We start from the raw sequence: 20,363 nt of genomic DNA on the forward strand, positions 1-20,363 counted from the left end.
GGAATGTCTAAACCTTCAGCCAATTTTACATTTACATTTAGCTGACGCTTTTATCCAAAGCGACTTACAATTGCTATATATGTCAGAGGTCACACGCCTCTGGAGCAACTAGGAGTTAAGTGACTCAGGGACACATTGGTGTCTCACAGTGGATTCAAACCCGGGTCTCTCACACCAAAGGCATGTGTCTTATCCACTGCGCCAGTCAATCTCTTTCTCTTGTATGCTACCTTTCACAAAAATTCTTGTGTAATTATGATGGATTACAGAGGTAAGGAAGCTCCTCACAGCCCTACAATTAGTTTTTTTCCTGGTCTTTTTGTGCTCTTAAAAGAGCCTGAACGAGCTGTCCTAAAGTCTCAGTGGACACTTGCGGAACTGCTTCAGGGTTGTAAGCAGGCTGAGAAGGAGCAGAATTATGCATAGCATTTCTTTTTGTATCTTGCAACTTCTTCCTTTCACTCTTTCTCCCAATGTCCTAATTTTCCACAGTAGTGGCATTTGCCTTCTTTTTTGGACCACCTGTTTTCTGGTTGTGTTGTGCTAAATGTAGCTGCTGCTGCTACTCTCACTTTGGCTTTAACATCAGCATCTCTTTCCCATGCAGCCAACCTGTCTAAATTACTTCTGAGAGTTCTGTTAGACCAAGTTAGATCTAGGAATGGCAAAGCTCTTCTGTATTCGGCTACAAGGCCATCTGACCAGATGCGGACTAGTGGTCCTTTGTCATCGAGCACACTTTCAGAATCATCCACTATTCCACTGTAAGTTACGGCTGACTGACAAAACCTCTCAGTATATTCATTCACAGTTTCTTCTTTCTTTTGTACACAGCTAGTAATTCTAGACCAATCTATTTTGGGTCCTAGGATATTCTTTAGGATTTTCAAAACACCTTCTCTCATGTTGTCGTTCAGAAGTCACTGCAGATTCAAAACTGTTGAATTCAGATTCAGTTAAAATTTGGGACTGTGTGACTTCTGTTAATGACATGTCATATAGACGCATTTCGCTGATCAACGCTCGTCTAAATTCAGAAAACTGTGTGCGTGCTGATGGTAAGCTCTAGGATAATCTCTCTATGTCTGTAGGTCCGAGCGCTTTGGCAACAGTTTGTATTTGGACAGAACAGCAGAAGAGTTGGGAGGAACACTTTCCGTCTCCTCGATTCCCTGTGATCTTTTTCTAGCCCCACACACATTGACTGAATTTACATGCTTATCAGTTACTGATGGGATGTCTACATCTGTTTCAAAGAATGCTTGTAAGTCAGGGTAAATGTTATCAGGCTGACTTACTTCTTCCACATCAGTTTTTTCTGCATCTTTGTTGCGGTTCAATTTTTTGATCAATGCGGAAACTCTAGCACGTAGCTCTTTGTTCTCTTTCTCTAGCTCTGAGTTATGCTGAGACTGTTGTGTAGCTAGTGCTAAACCAAACTCTCTATGGCAGCAGATAATGGCTTTCACATTGTTTTTGTGGATACTTGCTCCAAGCACTTTTTTTACACTCATTTAACAACTAAGTCTTGTCTGGATGAATCTCATATTTCTGTGTTAGTTCTTTTCCAACTTTTTCAGTGACTATTAGGTTCATTTGTTCTCCTAACAGTGTTTTAAATTCACTATCTGACCACAAAAGGGTAGCAAGACCACCTTTTTCAGTTGTTGGAACCAGCCTAGCATTCCCTCTAACCATTTTGTGATGTTTCTTTGTTATCACACAATCAAAAACACTAAAACTTCTCTGGTCAACAGAGGGTACACTTGTTAACACAGATTAACTATTGTTAACCTTCTTTGGCAGAGCAAAGGATAACACAATATTACTAGCACTTTACGCTAATCTTCCTTGCCTGAAACAGAGGATAAAACAAAATATTAGCACGTAATGCTAATCTTCTCTGTGAACAGAGGATGAACAAAAAACAAAAAAACTAGCACGTAATGCTAATCTTCCATGCCTGAAACAGAGGATCAACTTTCATCTCTAAAAGAAAAATTTAGAGGATAACACCAGTTAACCAAACTCTATAGCAGTCTGTTAACTCTTCTCTGGCGGCACAGAGGACTAACAAATTTGTACTGGTCTTCAGCGTTTCTTTGAATGGAGTGAAACTCACCAAATTGTTAGTTGTACGGAAAGATTCCGTCTGGAACTCAGTCAGAAAAGTTCATTCTTTGTTGAGATTTTTGTTGAGCTTGTTTCAGTTTGGATTCAGGTGAGCAGCTCCATCTGGGTCACGGCACCATCTGTTGTGAACTTTTTCTTCTAAAGTGTAGGAAACTCAGAAGCGAAGACCAGGAGACTCGGTGCATCTTTTTTAAGCAGGATTCTTTATTGCTGTTGCATTGCTGTAGTCTGCTTAGTCCAAAAATCTTAGCCAAGTCTAACTAAGGGAACTTTACATTGCAGTTTATATACATTTCAAGGGGGTGGGATTAATTACATAGACTCTTGAAGAAAACATGTAAATGAAATATACAGGTTTAGAAACCTGCCCTAGACTGAGAGTGCCTTATCCAATCAGTATAACTATTCAAACTGAGCCATGGGCTCCCAGAACCCTTTAAAACAAAAGGTGATTTGAATGCATAGAAACTAATCTAATCAGCCGGACTATTCAATGACAAAAGGTGATAGTCTCTAAACGCTGAGACAGGAACTCAAAGAACCATTTAAAACAATTTAACTTGCAATAGAAAGATCAGGACAGACATGAACAGGCAGGTTTGTGACATAATTTACCTTAGTTACAAAATTCACACTAATAAACTTCCTCAGTTGATATACTATTGTATTGGAACCTAAATTAAACATTTAAATAAATTTGTAATCCTACAATAGCTCCAGGTGAATGAAAACATCCAGCAAAGTTTCAAATCTGAAAGTGCACCGTATATAAAGTTATTGTCTTTCAAAAGTAAGAGTCAATGAAATGAATTGTTTTCAAACGAGTCATAAGCCGTTTCGCATTAGCATATTGCCCGCCCACTTATTGCGTGCGCAGACACCAGGGAAAGCTTGAACCCTCAAACCAGCAGCTGATTCCCTACTATTACTAACATACGTAAATCAAATGTCACACGTCGGAGGCGGTACAATCCTAACAATCTCTGTACCCTTCCAGTGTCTTCTAATACTTTATTCTCTTTTCCTATTGGTCTCTGGAACTGCCAGTCCGCTGTTAACAAAGCTGATTTCATTACATATTTTTCAAGTCATTCAGGTCTCAGTCTATTGGCCCTGACTTAGACCTGGATCAGACCAGAGGACACTGTCACACCTGCTGCCCTCTCCACTAACTTCACTTTCTCACACACACCCCGCCTGACCGGAAGGGGTGGTGGTACTGGTCTGCTCATCTCAAATGACTCGAAATTTGATCCTTTTACCACCTCTATTTGACAACAGCTCATTTGAATCACATTCAATAACCATCACTAGTCCTATCAGAATCCATTTCGTAGTTATCTATCGTCCCCCAGGTCAACTTGGCAGTTTCTTGGAGGAGCTTGATGTGCTACTCTCATCTTTCCCTGAAGATGGTACTCCTCTTGTAATTCTTGGAGACTTCAACATCCACCTAGAAAAACCTCAGGCTGCCGATTTCCACACCCTGCTTGCATCATTCGACCTCAAACGAGTATCTACTGTGGCTACTCACAAATCAGGTAACCAATTGGACCTTATCTATACGCGCCACTGCTCTACGGACAATACACTGGTCACTCCACTGCACACCTCAGATCACTTCCTCCTCACTCTCAACCTCAACCTGCCTCAGAACACAACACACACTCCTCCACAGGTCACCTTTCGACGGAACCTACGCTCACTTTCACCCTCTCACCTATCCTCTTTGGTCTCATCCACACTTTCTCCACCTGATCAGCTCTCAACACTAGATACTAACAGTGCAACTGATACTCTTTTCTCCACTTTAACATCCTGCTTGGACAACTTCTGTCCCCTTTCCTCCAGGCCAGCCCGCGCCACACCCTCTGCCCCCTGGTTATCTGATATTCTCCACGAACATCGTACTAAACTCAGGGGTGCAGAGAGGAAGTGGCGCAAATCGAAAGATCCGACAGACCTGGGTCTTTATCAATCCCTCCTCTCTTCCTTCTCTGCTAATATCTCTACTGCTAAAACGGCTTACTATCACAACAAAATTTTCAATTCTTCTGACTCTCGCATGCTTTTCAAAATCTTCTCCTCTCTTCTTAACCCTCCTCCTCTTTCATCAACCCTAACAGCTGACGATTTTGCCACATTCTTCACTGAAAAAACAACCACCATCAGCGGCCAAATTTACCAAACCACAAACTGACACACACATTCTACCCTCCTTCTCTCTACTTTCAGAGGCGGAAGTCTCTAAACTCTTCCTTTCTAATCGCCCTACTACCTGTCCGCTTGATCCTATCCCCACTAATCTACTTCTAGCCATTTCTTCCTCAGTTGTACCCACACTCACGCACATCATAAACACCTCTCTTCACACTGGTACCTTTCCCACAGCTTTTAAGCAGGCTCGAGTAACCCCACTGCTTAAGAAACCCAATCTAAATCCAGCACATCTAACAAGTTACAGACCAGTATCTCTTCTTCCATTTGTCGCAAAAACACTTGAACGAGTTGTTTTCAACCAGATCTCCTCCTTTCTTACACAGAACAACCTCTTGGACAACAATCAGTCGGGTTTCAAAAGCGGACACTCAACTGAGACTGCCCTGCTCTCAGTAATTGAAGCTCTGAGACTGGCAAGAGCAGCTTCCAAATCCTCAGTCCTCATCCTACTGGATCTGTCTGCTGCTTTTGACACAGTTAACCACCAGATCCTCCTGTCATCCTAAAGATGAAGGGCATCTCGGGAACTGCACTCCAATGGTTCGAGTCTTACCTCTCAGGTAGGTCCTTTAGGGTGTCGTGGAGAGGTGTGGCATCTAAGACCCAACATCTAGCTACTGGGGTGCCTCAGGGCTCAGTGCTTGGACCACTCCTCTTCTCCATCTACATGACATCACTAGGATCTGTGATTCAGAAACATGGCTTTTCCTATCATTGCTACGCTGATGACACGCAACTCTACCTCTCATTCCAGCCTGACGATCCGACGGTAGCTGCTCGTATCTCAGCCTGCCTGACAGACATTTCTGGCTGGATGAAGGACCACCACCTTCAACTAAACCTTGCGAAGACAGAGCTACTTGTGGTCCCGGCCAACCCAACACTTCATCACAACTTCTCCATTCAGCTAGGCTCGTCATCCATAACTCCATCAAGGTCAGCTAGGAACCTTGGGGTTGTAATTGATGATCAGTTGAAATTCACAGACCACATTGCTAGAACTGCCCGGTCCTGCAGATTTGCCTTGCACAACATTAGGAGGATCAGGCCCTTCCTTACAGAGCATGCCACACAACTCCTTGTCCAAGCACTTGTTTTATCCAGACTGGACTATTGTAATGCTCTCCTGGCTGGTCTTCCAGCTTGCTCTGTCAAACATCTACAATTGATCCAGAATGCTGCAGCCAGAGTAGTCTTTAATGAGCCAAAGAGAGCACACGTCACTCCTCTCCTCACACAATTGCACTGGTTGCCAGTTGCCGCTCGCATTAAATTCAAGGCACTGACGTTTGCCTTCAGAACAACCACTGGCACTGCTCCCTCTTACCTAAACTCATTACTTCAGACTTATGTGCCATCCAGAAACTTGCGCTCTGCTAGCGAATGTCGTCTTGTGGTACCATCTCAAAGAGGCACAAAATCTCTTTCTCGGACCTTTACCATGACTGTTCCCTGCTGGTGGAATGATCTGCCTAACTCAACCAGAGCTTCTGAGTCAGTAGCCACTTTCAAGAAACTACTGAAGACGTATCTTTTTCGGCAGCACTTGATTCAGTAGTACTAACACTTTCTCTTCTCTTCTATTTAAAAAAAAAAAAACTGCACTAAAATTAAACTGAGAGGGGTTATAGCACTTGTGTATTGTTGTCCTACTGTTAGTTTAACTGCTTCTATTGTTCTCATGTCATGTTCCATGTCTGTCATGTGATTCCCTGTTTGTCTTGTGATCCTGCCATGTGTCTTGTCGTTGGTTAATCGTCTGTTCATTGTTCACAGGTGTCCCTTTTCATTAGTCTATGTATTTAATGCTGCATTCCAGGCAGGTTTTTGAGCACGTAAATCATGACTTCAAACCACGACTCACGACTTTGTAGTGTTCCAAGCCAGTCACACCAAACTACCTGAGCGCAATATACATACTTATTGTTTCAGACACATAACTTTGTAATACATAATCATGTGTATTATTATCATTTTTATTATATTATTATTAATTTGACTGCAACGTTATATTGTCCCAAAGTGTATTCTCACCGTGTACCGCCTGCAGAAACACTGCATCCCTAGGGGCTGCCATTGTTATTTTGTATGGTTTCGCAGGCTATGTGATGTCAGAGCTCATAAATGGAAGCTTTAGCGTTAAGTTCTGCCAGGAAGACTCAATTGCTACGTCACTTATTACCTTCTCATCTATCCAATCGTGTCTAATACTTGCGGTATAAAAGACCAGTACTTACACATGTTTGAGTTTGCAGATGCTGACGCTTTAATTCACCTCCATCCTCCCCACCACCACCAGGATGGTCCCTTCCTATACCTCACAGGGGGTCAGCTGCGCCCCTGCCTTCGTCTTCAGGCAGGAAATGCAGAGTCCGGACCCTCGGATTGCGAGCTATGGACGGGGCCTACGCCAAAGAACTTTATTGCTTGCTGGGCTATCAATAAATGTATTTATTGTTACAGTATTTATTCTCCCGAGTCTTTCTGGTAGAACTGGGAGTACATCGATCTAGTACGAGTTCACGGGTGGGAAGTCACGGGTTGGACTGCCGTTCCAGTGCACCTTCACGGGTATAAGGTTGAAAAAACACGGGTTACAGGTTGCCTGGAACGCGGCAGAAGCCCTCATGTTTGCCGTGTGTCTTGGTCAAGTTATGTTTCACTGTATCCTCTGCTGTTTGTAAGTTTATGTTCATGTCCTTGTGTTTCATGCCACGCCATGTTTTTGTTCCATGTTTAATCTTATTTGTAATAAACTGTACTTGGGTTCTATCATCTACACTTGCCTCCAGTGGATCCGTTACAGTAGGTCTCCTGCTAACTAGTCTCAGCCTCAGACGTGACGCCCACGGAACGTTGGCTAAACGTCTGATGCATATGGTACACTTAACTGGAAACACTTCAGGAATGTCGAAGTCATCATCTGATTGGTGGAATTTTATCGGATTTCCGGGGGGTGCGAGTGCCGCGTTTATTTTCGGTCCGCCGGGAAACAAAGCGCAGGTGTGTGATTGCGGAAGAAAAACTGTTGTGTTTACATGAGTGACAATGAGCATTTATCAAGATCAGCTAAACGTAGGATTCTCAAAAGTATGCGAGGTTCACAGCATAGACTCTTGAAGTTTTCTTCTCCTTCTTTGATTTTCTATGCTGACTGACTTGTTGCACGCCGGTCTGTTGTTGTGGGGACATTTCCACGGCCCGAAACGTGACGCTGAACGAAACGAACTGTAATTGGTTGTTTGACATGTCGGTCAAACGGCCTTATGGGCGGGCCTTGGCCAAAGAAAGCTGCTATGAATTCCAGACCTTCAGCCGTCAGTCTGAAGGTCTGGCTACGCGAGACTACCTGCTAACTGGCTAACTCATGTTATCACTGTCTTACTGAAATACTTCATACTTCACTAATCATTTGTGGGCCACTATTACCTAAAACTGTGTCTATTAATGCAGATTGTCTGTCGTTCTCACTACTTTGAGGAAAGATTTGTTTTACCAACGTTTATGTTACATCAGTCATTCACTCTAGAGCTTGGCTAATTTATACATTGCATACATGCATCACTGAGAAACGTCCTGCTCGAGTCGTCCTTGCGATGGAGGTTCAGGTTGAATAACTAGTTCTTCTTCATTACTGGACTCGCGCTTTGATATGGTAAAATCGACGTCATTGTTTGTTTCTGTCTTTAGTTTACGGTGTAGGAAGCCTCAGGACACGCATAGCTAAAGACGTTGTAATGGGAATGGGCGTTTTTGTTTTCGACGCGCACACTGTACGCGGCAAACCAATCACAACAGACTGAGCTGTCTGGCCAATCAGAGCAGAGTAGCTCGCGGAAAGGAGGGATTTAGAGAGATTGATTCATCTGACGAGTCGTTTGAGAATCATTGAAAATGTGGTGATGTGCAAATGTATATTATGAAGAAATGAAACAGTTTTTTTTACCTTTGATGCATGTAAACCTTTTGTAGGAGACTCCAAAACAACATTAGGAAACTTTAAAATAGCATAATAGGGGCACTTTAAGAGAGCAGTTGCCAAAAGGGCACATTCAACTTGCCAGCATCTGTGTATCTAACACTCGCAACATAGCTCAGTGGTTGTGGCGCTTTCCACGAACGAACAGTGTGCGATTATGATTCAGGCAGCATTACAGGTCAGAAGTCAGATTGGATCAGAACATTCACAATATTTATCCAGTTCCATCTGGTCGGAGGTCGGAGTCATCACGCCGGTATGGAGACGAGTTTGTTGAGGTGTCCATGAGGCCTTCACAGGGCTGATGAGGCTGGCACTTCAGGGATGCATTGTGGTCGTGTCCAGGCGCAGGTTCGCCGTCTGATCTGGATACGGCCTGGATACAGCAGACTGCGGTAAACCTCGGGATAAACAGAGAGACTAATATTAGCGTAGACGCCATCCTTCTTATGCTGTACCAAGTACATTAGGATTTATGGAAAGTGTTCCTGGTTCCGTCTGATCTAAACTATGCAGCCTAACATTGAATTATAGAAGTCTATTATGTGTTATCTGTATGCTAGGCCAAAGAGATGTGTTTTTAGTCTAGATTTTAACTGACAGACTGTGTCTGCTTCCCGGACAATGTTAGGGAGACAGTTCCAAAGTTTAGGTGCTAAATAGGAAAATGATCTAGCGCCAGCAGTGGATTTTGGTATTCTAGCAGTGGCGATTTCTTTAAGACTGCAAGGGAAGCTCAGCTTCCCCTACAATGTCAAAAAAGTAATGGTCAAATGTGTACTATTGTGTTAACATTTTACTGACTAAAAATACAATACTAAATATAGCAGGTCGGCTGACTCGATTTCCATACATTCCCGTAGCGTCGCCGTCACAGTGCATTTCCCTGTTGAAGCTGAGCGTCCATTGACTTCAATGGGGCTGCTTTGAACAGTTTTTTTCAGTGCTTCGAATCTAAACGGTCATTGGATAAAATCTGCGATTATGTCCCGCCCATGGACGGTCAGCGTCTCTGGGGGTGAATGGAGGACTGGGCTGGCCTGGACCCCGGGCATCTGGGTGATGATTGGACGACTGCATCTCCTTTTGATTGACAGCTATTTTGTACAATAAAAAATCGCTGACGCGGAAGCTATTCGAGCTCAGTCCCATTGTCCCATCGCGGATTTTGCAAGTGTACTCGAAAGACAAGCTGCTGTAACCTATTTCTTGGTATTTGCTTGGCGAAATTGCTATCCAATTTTCATCATACATTTTACAGTTTAACCTAATTCCCACATTTCCTCCGTCGATGTCAGGTGCCTTTTTACATGTGCGGGGCGTGGTGTTTGGATCCCGGCACATCTGTCTAGTTTGGTTTCGGTTTTGTGTCGGGATTCGGACATTCATGCTCCGCGTGTTTGTTTTCTGTTGTGAGCGCACAGGATGAGCTTACCCAGGTGAAAAAAAAGTTCACTAAAATACATTTTATTTAAGTGCACTTAGTACACTTCCATAATGTACTTAAAGTGCTCTATTTTCGCGCACTAATTTTGTACTTAATATACTAAAAGCTTAACTTTAGTACTTCTTAAGATAAACTTAAGCTCAACTAAGTGTACTCAACTGTGCTATTTTGACACACACTGAAGATGAACTTAAATATATTTTTAATATACTATTTCAACCTTTAAAAAAATGTATTTTGTTACCACTTTTAGTATATCTAAAACCCATTTTTAATGCATTTTAATTGTACTAATAAATTATTTAAAATATAATAATGATATATTATAAATACATATATATTATACTTAAGGTGTATTTCTTTGTCAAAAAAAGTACACTGAATTACATTATTTAAGTGCACTTAGTACACTTCCATAATGTACTTAAAGTGCTCTATTTTCGCGCACTAATTTTGTACTTAATATACTAAAAGCTTAACTTTAGTACTTCTTAAGATAAACTTAAGCTCAACTAAGTGTACTCAACTGTGCTATTTTGACACACACTGAAGATGAACTTAAATATATTTTTAATATACTATTTCAACCTTTAAAAAAAATGTATTTTGTTACCACTTTTAGTATATCTAAAACCCATTTTTAATGCATTTTAATTGTACTAATAAATTATTTAAAATATAATAATGATATATTATAAATACATATATATTATACTTAAGGTGTATTTCTTTGTCAAAAAAAGTACACTAAATTACATTATTTAAGTGCACTTAGTACACTTCCATAATGTACTTAAAGTGCTCTATTTTCGCGCACTAATTTTGTACTTAATATACTAAAAGCTTAACTTTAGTACTTCTTAAGATAAACTTAAGCTCAACTAAGTGTACTCAACTGTGCTATTTTGACACACACTGAAGATTAACTAAAATATGCTTTTAACATACTATTTCAGCTTTAATTTTTTTTATTTTGTTATCCCTTTTAGTACAATTGAACCTATCTTTAATGCATTTTTAAATACACTTATAAATTATTTAAAATATAAGAATATATAATATATACAAATCATATTTATGTATTGCTCACATATTTTTTATATAGTAAATAATTTATTTCAAATATATTTTAACTATGTTAACAGTACCTTTATAAAACAATTAAATAATGGTTTATTTAAAAAGTAGTCAAGTACACTATTACTGTGTTATCAGTAGCATTTTCTGCCTCATTTATGCTAAAAATTATATTTGATAAAAGTAAATGTAATTCATGTAAATGTAAACACCCATAGTTAAAAGGATACCACACAATACAGCACAGGTAGGCTATGTAATGTACAAACAAACAGCATCGCTTTCTTCAAAAACACTTTAATTTTTTGAGACGTTATTCACGAACAAGTCCAACAGACCTTATAGTAGAGGCGGGGGAAAAAGAACACAAGTGGCAAGCTTAAACTAAAATGATTAAACTACAGCATACAGTAGGCCTACGTATCTTAAATATGAACAAAACACGATTTTCTTTTCTTTTTTAAATTTTACAATCCTTTCCCAAACAAACTTTAGGAAAACAAAAACAAAAAAACAACAACAACAACAACAAAATATAACTTAACAGTGTTTTTTTCCACGACACAAACCTTTCGTTGTTGCATTTTCTAACAAGGGGTAATAAAGGCAAATATTGGCTAAGAAACCCTTTTCACAGTCCGTGTGTCATCATATCGGATTTGTAATGTAAAGGATGGCTACATTACTAAAGAATTCCGTTAATCTTCGAAAGAAAAACTGAGATATTGTAATGAAACCCGAGAGATGTATATCCCTCCGATAAACGATTCACCAAAACTGTTCACGTTTGAAAAAGTTAATCGCAAAAAAGCATCACCTACATATGAATCGCGTGGTTTCCTCCAAGTCCTCTCAACAAACACGATCGCTATTATACTTTAACAGTTTAAATGTAGACTTCTAAATCTAATCACATTCAAGGAACATACGCACAGGAACTGAAGCTCGAGTGAAATGAGCTCATAATCATAAGAACCAATCACAGCCGTTCAACGGCTCTGGAACCAATCAGGACTAGTCACAGGTGTTATGCATATTGTTCAAATTTAAACAAGTACAACATCTTTTATGAAAACATTTAAACATCTTTGGAAAATGTATCTATGATGCATTTCAAATAATATGATGTTAAAATCCTTGTGGGAATTTCAGTAGTATAAATGTATCGTAATGGACAACAGCCTTTTAAGTAGCCTTTAATCAAGTGAAAGTGAACAATATTAATTTTAAGTAGGCTTATTGCAATGCTTAATAATAGTTGACAAATGTTTATAATACATTATAAGTTGGTACATTATAAATGTAATTTCCCCCCAAAATATTAAAATTGTAAATATATAAATATTAAAATATACTGCAGTAGGCCTAAGTGTTTAAAAAGTACTTTAAACATACTAAAAGCTTAACCATTTTGCTATGTTCTTACACAAAGAGCAACATAAGTATGTTTTCTTTAAATACAATAAAACTTCACAAAAATTGTATGATTTAGCATATTTCTTAAAAGTATAATTAAGCATATATTTATTAGTGCATTTGTTAGAAATAAAATTATGCTTGTGTTTAGCATATTTCTTAAAAGTATAATTAAGCATATATTTATTACCAATGTACTTATAGTGCATTTGTTAGAAATATATTAAAATTATGCTTGTGTTTAGCATATTTCTTAAAAGTATAATTAATCATATACTTATTGCCAATGTACTTATAGTGCATTTGTTAGAAATATATTAAAATTATGCTTGTGTTTAGCATATTTCTTAAAAGTATAATTAATCATATACTTATTGCCAATGTACTTATAGTGCATTTGTTAGAAATATATTAAAATTATGCTTGTGTTTAGCATATTTCTTAAAAGTATAATTAAGCATATATTGAATACCAATGTACTTATATTGCATTTGTTAGAAATATATTAAAATTATGCTTGTGTTTAGCATATTTCTTAAAAGTATAATTAATCATATATTTAATACCAATGTACTTAGTGCATTTGTTTGAATATATATTAAAATTATGCTTGTGTTTAGCATATTTCTTAAAAGTATAATTAAGCATATATTTAATACCAATGTACTTATAGTGCATTTGTTTGAATATATATTAAAATTATGCTTGTGTTTAGCATATTTCTTAAAAGTGTAATTAAGCATATATTTATTACCAATGCACTTCTAGTACACTTGTTAGAAATATATTAAAATGCAAAAAAATTGCACTAAAAATACATTTAAAATATCAATGTTATTTAATATACTTTCGCAATTACACTTAAGTACTACTTAAGTAAAAATATGCTTTTAATTAGTGTATTTATAGTGCATAATTTTTACAGTTTTCTTTAGCACAAAAAGTAAGAATATACTACAAATATACTTTCTTGTATTTAAGTGTTTTTTTAGTGCACTCAAGTACACTTTACATTTACATTACATTTATTCATTTAGCAGACGCTTTTATCCAAAGCGACTTACAAATGAGAACAATAGAAGCAGTTAAACTAACAGTAGGACAACAATACGTAAGTGCTATAACCCCTCTCAGTTCAATTTTAGTGCAGGTTTTTTTTTTTTTTTTTTTTTTTTTTTAGAATAGAAGAGAAGAGAAAGTGTTAATTCTCCTGAATCAAGTGCTGCCGAAAAAGATATGTCTTCAGCAGTTTCTTGAAAGTGGCTACTGACTCAGAAGCTCTGGTTGAGTTAGGCAGATCATTCCACCAACAGGGAACAGCCATGGTAAAGGTCCGAGAAAGAGATTTTGAGCCTCTTTGAGATGGTACCACAAGACGACATTCGCTAGCAGAGCGCAGGTTTCTGGATGGCACATAAGTCTGGAGTAATGAGTTTAGGTAAGATGGAGCAGTACCAGTGGTTGTTCTGTATGCAAACGTCAGTGCCTTGAATTTAATGCGAGCGGCAACTGGCAACCAGTGCAATTGTGTGAGGAGAGGAGTGACGTGTGCTCTCTTCGGCTCATTGAAGACTACTCTGGCTGCAGCATTCTGGATCAGTTGTAGAGGTTTAACAGAGCAAGCTGGAAGACCAGCCAGGAGAGCATTACAGTAGTCCAGTCTGGATAAAACAAGTGCTTGGACAAGGAGTTGTGTGGCATGCTCTGTAAGGAAGGGCCTGATCCTCCTAATGTTGTGCAAGGCAAATCTGCAGGACCGGGCAGTTCTAGCAATGTGGTCTGTGAATTTCAACTGATCATCAATTACAACCCCAAGGTTCTTAGCTGACCTTGATGGAGTTATGGATGACGAGCCTAGCTGAATGGAGAAGTTGTGATGAAGTGTTGGGTTGGCCGGGACCACAAGTAGCTCTGTCTTCGCAATGTTTAGTTGAAGATGGTGGTCCTTCATCCAGCCAGAAATGTCTGTCAGGCAGGCTGAGATACGAGCAGCTACCGTCGGATCGTCAGGCTGGAATGAGAGGTAGAGTTGCGTGTCATCAGCGTAGCAATGATAGGAAAAGCCATGTTTCTGAATCACAGATCCTAGTGATGTCATGTAGATGGAGAAGAGGAGTGGTCCAAGCACTGAGCCCTGAGGCACCCCAGTAGCTAGATGTTGGGTCTTAGATGCCACACCTCTCCACGACACCCTAAAGGACCTACCTGAGAGGTAAGACTCGAACCATTGGAGTGCAGTTCCCGAGATGCCCTTCATCTTTAGGATTGACAGGAGGATCTGGTGGTTAACTGTGTCAAAAGCAGCAGACAGATCCAGCAGGATGAGGACTGAGGATTTGGAAGCTGCTCTTGCCAGTCTCAGAGCTTCAATTACTGAGAGCAGGGCAGTCTCAGTTGAGTGTCCACTTTTGAAACCAGACTGATTGTCGTCCAGGAGGTTGTTCTGTGTAAGAAAGGAGGAGATCTGGTTGAAAACAACTCGTTCAAGTGTTTTCGCGACAAATGGAAGAAGAGATACCGGTCTGTAACTTGTTAGATGTGCTGGATTTAGATTGGGTTTCTTAAGCAGTGGGGTTACTCGAGCCTGCTTAAAAGCTGTGGGAAAGGTACCAGTGTGAAGAGAGGTGTTTATGATGTGCGTGAGTGTGGGTACAACTGAGGAAGAAATGGCTTGAAGTAGATTAGTGGGGATAGGATCGAGCGGACAGGTAGTAGGGTGATTGGAAAGGAGGAGTTTAGAGACTTCCGCCTCTGAAAGTAGAGAGAAGGAGGGTAGAATTTGTGCGTTTGTTGGTAAAATGTGTGTGTCAGTTTGTGGATTGGTAAATTGGCCGCTGATGGTGGTTGTTTTTTCTATGAAGAATGTGGCAAAATCGTCAGCTGTTAGGGTTGATGAAGGAGGAGGAGGAGGAGGGTTAAGAAGAGAGGAGAAGGTTTTGAAAAGCATGCGAGAGTCAGAAGAATTGATAATTTTGTTGTGATAGTAAGCCATTTTAGCAGTAGAGATATTAGCAGAGAAGGAAGAGAGAAGGGATTGATAAAGACCCAGGTCTGTCGAATCTTTCGATTTGCGCCACTTCCTCTCTGCACCCCTGAGTTTAGTACGATGTTCGCGAAGAATATCAGTTAACCAGGGGAGAATATCAGTTAACCAGTTAACACTTTTTTTTCACCTGGGTATGCTCGTTCTCATGCATAACGTTCTGTATTGTCATATGAGCGCACGGTTTTGTGTTCGCTCTGTTCACGTGTGTTGTGTTTTGTGTAGCATGCGGTTCGTGTTTACATCGGTCAAGTGCTTTCATGTCATGTTTTGTCTTGTGCTGTGTAGCACACAGCTTGTGTTTTACACTAGCTGTGTGCTTTTATGTTGTCATGTTCTGTGTGAACACGTGGCTTATGAGTGTTCTCATTGTTCTTCATGTCTCATTTTGTGTGAGCACATTGCTTGTGATTTGTTTTACTGGCCATGTGCTTGTGTTTTTGTCATGTTTGGTGTGAGCACATGGCTTGTCATGTGTTTTTCTTGTGCCTTGTGCTCTCCTGTCGATTGTGTCGACTCCCATCTTGTTTCCTGATTATTGGTTCTTTTGCCCCACCTGTCCTCCCTCCTTACCTGCCTTGTTTGCTCCCTATTTATTCTCCTTGTGTTTGCAGTCCTGTGCTGTAGTTTTTGTTTGTATTTTGTTTTATTTTATTATTAAAATAAAGCCCATCAACTCTGCACCTGAGTCCTCGCTCCTTTCACCATCCCCACACCTGACAGTCGAGGTAAAAAAAAAAAGAGCTTCCCCTCTTTGAAAGGCCAGCAGCCGCCACTGTATTCTAGGTATTATCAACTGGCCAGAATTTTAAGATCGCAATAGACGTGAAGGACTATAATGCATTAAGAGCTCGCTCAAGTACTGGGGAGCTAAACCATTTAGTGCTTTGTAGGTAGTAAGCAATATTTTAATATTTTAATAGGGAGCCAATGCAGTGTTGACAGAACCGGGCTAATATGGTCATACTTCCTGGTTCTAGTGAGAACTCTAGCTGCTGCTTTTTGGACCAGCTGTAGTTTATTAAGCGTGCAGGGAGACCACCCAGTGGAGTGTTACAATAATCCAGCCTTGATGTCATGAACGCATGAACTAACTCAGTGTTTCCCAACCCTGTTCCTGGAGGCACACCAACACTACACATTTTCCAACTCTTCCTAATCGATCACACCTGAATCAACTCATCAGCTCGTTAGTAGAGACGCCAAGACCAGAAATATATGGGTCAGAAAAGGGAGACATCCAAAATGTGCACTGTTGGTGTGCCTCAAGGAGCAGGGTTGGGAAACACTGAACCAACTGTTCTGCATTTTTCATTGAAAGCATATGTCGTAATGTAGATACATTTTTAAGATGGAAGAATGCGGTTTTACAGATGCTAGAAACGTGACTTTCAAATGAAAGATTGGTATCAAAGAGCACACCCAGGTTCCTAACTGACGACGAAGACTTGATAGAGCAGCCATCAATTGTTAGACAGTATTCTAGGTTATTAAGTGAGTACATTTTTGGCCAATAATTAGAATCTCTGTTTTATCAGAGTTATGTAGTAGGAAATTAATAGTCATCCAAATTTTTATATCAGCTATGCATTCCGTTAATTTTGTGAATTGGTGCGTTTCATCGGGGCGCAAAGAAATATAGAGCTGAGTATCATTGTTACGTGTGTCCTGTGTTTCCCCCGTTCTTTGTGTATTTGGTTCAGTCCTGTTTCCATTTTTCCGCTCCTCGTTACTGTTTAGTTCATTCACCTGTTTACCTGTCATTATCAGTTCATTTGCCCCAGCTGTGCCTTGTTTCCCCAATCTGTTCTATGTGTATTTAAACCCTGTGTTCTCCCTCACTCCTGGTCGGTTATCGTTTGTGTATGGTCCGTTAAATGTAAAGTGTCAAGAGTTTTGTCATTAAAGACCATTATCATCATCATCATCATCATCCTCCTTCGTCTTCAGACTACTTCCACAACCACGTTATGTAACAGAATAACCGACCTTAAATATGGATTTGGCAGCAGTAGAGATCCTCCTTCTCTCCCACGAGGACCAGTCCCTCGAGGCCCACACACAGAGGTATTTGGACTTAGTACCCCATGTTCATTATGATGACACCAGGCTCTGTGTTTTCCCGGGCAGGTCTCAAAGCTGAGACCAAAGCAGATGGGCCTTGGGGGAACCTTCACGTCAGCCCTGCAGAGCCTTCTCCGCTGGTCCAGTCCAGTCCCGAGCCTTCTCCGCTGGTCCCGTCCAGTCCCCAGCCTTCTCCGCTGGTCCCGTCCAGCCCAGAGCCTTCCCCACTGGTCCCGTCCAGCCACAAGCCTTCTCCGCTGGTCCTGTCCAGCTCAGGGCCTGTCCCGGTCCCTGAGCACGTTCCTGAGCCTGTCACACTCCCCAAGAAAATTTTGGGGGGGGGGGATATAGGACCCCGCCATGGCCACCCGAAGGGGCGTCTCCACCCTGGCCGCCTGAGGGAAAGGCTTTAACCTGGCCCCCTGCGTTACCTGCTCCACCCTGGCCTCCTGCGCTCCCTGATCCGCCCTGGCCGCCTGCACATCCTGCTCCGCCCTGGCCGCCAGCATATCCTGCTCCACCCTGGCCGCCAACACATCCTGCTCCGCCCTGGAGGCTTCCTGCTCCGGTTTGGCCTCGCCCCCGCCAGCCTCCAGCCTCCCTAAAGTCAAGGGATAAGCCCATAGAGAGTCAAAAAGTTGATCCTGCTGCTAGCTCATAGACAGCTGCTGCCAGCTCCTACTCATGCTCTCCGTCTCTGCAAGATTCGGAAGGGAATGATTCAGATTCCTCTTGGCACAGCTACTTGAAGACTTACAACTGTCAGACAGGTTTCCCACGTCACTCTACGCAGGCTCAGTTTGAGCCTGCGCAGTACGCTCAGCCATCAGGAAGTAAGTGCTTCTAATTGGCTTCACTTTTCTCCGTTGAAATCTATGGGGTCGCTGTGTCCATTTCTTTTACTGTCTATGGTGAAAACTAATGCCATGCTTCCTAATGATATCTCCCAAGGGTAGCATGTACAGAGTGAACAGCAACGGTCCTAGTACTGAGCCTTGTGGTACGCCATACTGAACTTTTGAGCGATAAGACATCTCTTTGTTTACTGCTACAAACTGATAACAGTCAGATATGTATGATTTGAACCATTCTAATGCAATTCCACTAATGCCAACATAATTTTCAAGTCTATTTAAAAGAATTGTGTGGTCGATAGTGTCAAATGCAGCACTAAGATCGAGTAAAACTAATAGAGAGATACAACCATGATCGAATGATAAGAGCAAATCATTTGTAACTCTAATGAGAGCAGTCTCAGTACTATGATACGGTCTAAATCCTGACTGGAAATCCTCGCAGATACAATTTCTTTCTAAAAAAGGAACATAGTTGTGAGGATACTGCCTTTTCTAGTAATTTTGATAGAAAAGGTAGATTCGAGATCGGCCTGAAATTGACTAATTCTCTAGGATCAAGTTGTGTTTTTTTTAAAAAGAGGTTTAATAACAGCCAGCTTAAAAGTTTTCAGTACATATCCTAGTGACAAAGATAAATTTATTATATTAATAACCCCTTACTCGTCAAAGATCACCGGTGATCCCAGATTATTGCTGTTCTACCTTCATTAAGTTACTCATTTAAACATCACACACGTTACTTGATCTGGACAAACTCCGCATCATTAGAAAGATTTAAGACTCCAGCTTCGATATTTGACCACTGTTTATGATTAAACTGGTTTGCAGTGAGTTTAATTTCTTAATTTATGCCAGGAGTGCAAAATAATAATTCTGTAACGTTCGTTATTTTGAATAGAAATCATCACTCATAAAGCATTCATTCACGTATTCTCCGGTTTATTTGTGTTCACATACATGCAATATACAGCATCCACCAGGGCTTTTAGTCCAATGGTGCGCATATTTGGAGAAATAATTATTAATTATCACGTTTATAAAATATTTTGTCGATGCAGAATAACATTTGTATTCAGTTTTTCACTGAAATATGCGATTGAAGACCTCAGACAGCGAACACAGCTAGGTCCTCTTCCTGATTTGCGTCAGTAAATGATATCAGCGTGCTCTTATTCGCTGTACACCTGTCAATCATCTCACGTGATTCGACGTGATCATAAACTGGTTTGTTTGTGGTTTTTCGCGTAATTTCGGCATATTTACATATGCATAAGGTATGGTTCCAGTGTGCATGCTAGGTAAGGATAGCCCATAGCTTCAAATAAAAGGCTAAATAGAACATATTTCAAAATCTTTTTTTGACTTGAAACCATTTTAAACCACGACCGGAATATGATCCAAATACTCGATGGTGTTTTAAAGTGAGCTATAAGTAAAAGTGTAATATAAATCAATTAAATTGTGTCATGTAGCTTGATGCTACTTGTTGTGCTAATGCACCTGCTGCAGGAGCTTTCTATTCCATAACACCATTTTCTTTTAAAGAATTTACATATTCAAGTTTCAAGGATAGTTTTTTTTTTCTTTTTAAGATAATAGGTGGATTATTCATGTATAGTGGGATGACAGAGGTGTAAGTTAGATGGCCAAGCATAATGCCAGAATAAAGGCTATAATGGCTGAATTCAGACAAAAGAATAAGGAGAAAATAATGATGAAGATTAAAGGGATAGATCGCTTTGAAATTAATTTTTGGTATGTTTTTGCTTACCTCAAGGGCATCCAAGATGTAGGTGTCTTTGTTTCCGCAGTAGTTTAAATTTGAATATTTTTAGGTCAAACCGTTCTTGTCTGTCAGTCATATAATGCAGGTCTATGGTCACCACCTCCCAGAGCATGCACAGAGAAGTCCAAATTAAACATGATTTAATGACTCGTAAATGTAAGTACACATTGATGGCCTAAGACACAAAACGAGCGGTTTGTGTGAGAAAACGAACAGCATTTATATCGTTTTTACCTCTTGTAACCATAGCCACGTCCAAGTGATCTGAGGGCACGTGCGCTTCGGTCTGCGCAAGCGCCGGAAGTGATCTCTCGCGCAGTTGCCAAAAAAATTCAACGTTG

Source organism: Rhinichthys klamathensis, unplaced genomic scaffold, assembly GCF_029890125.1.
Source record: "Rhinichthys klamathensis goyatoka isolate OS25496 unplaced genomic scaffold, OSU_Roscu_1.1 h1tg000051l_1, whole genome shotgun sequence".
In the NCBI taxonomy this organism is placed as follows: domain Eukaryota; kingdom Metazoa; phylum Chordata; class Actinopteri; order Cypriniformes; family Leuciscidae; genus Rhinichthys; species Rhinichthys klamathensis.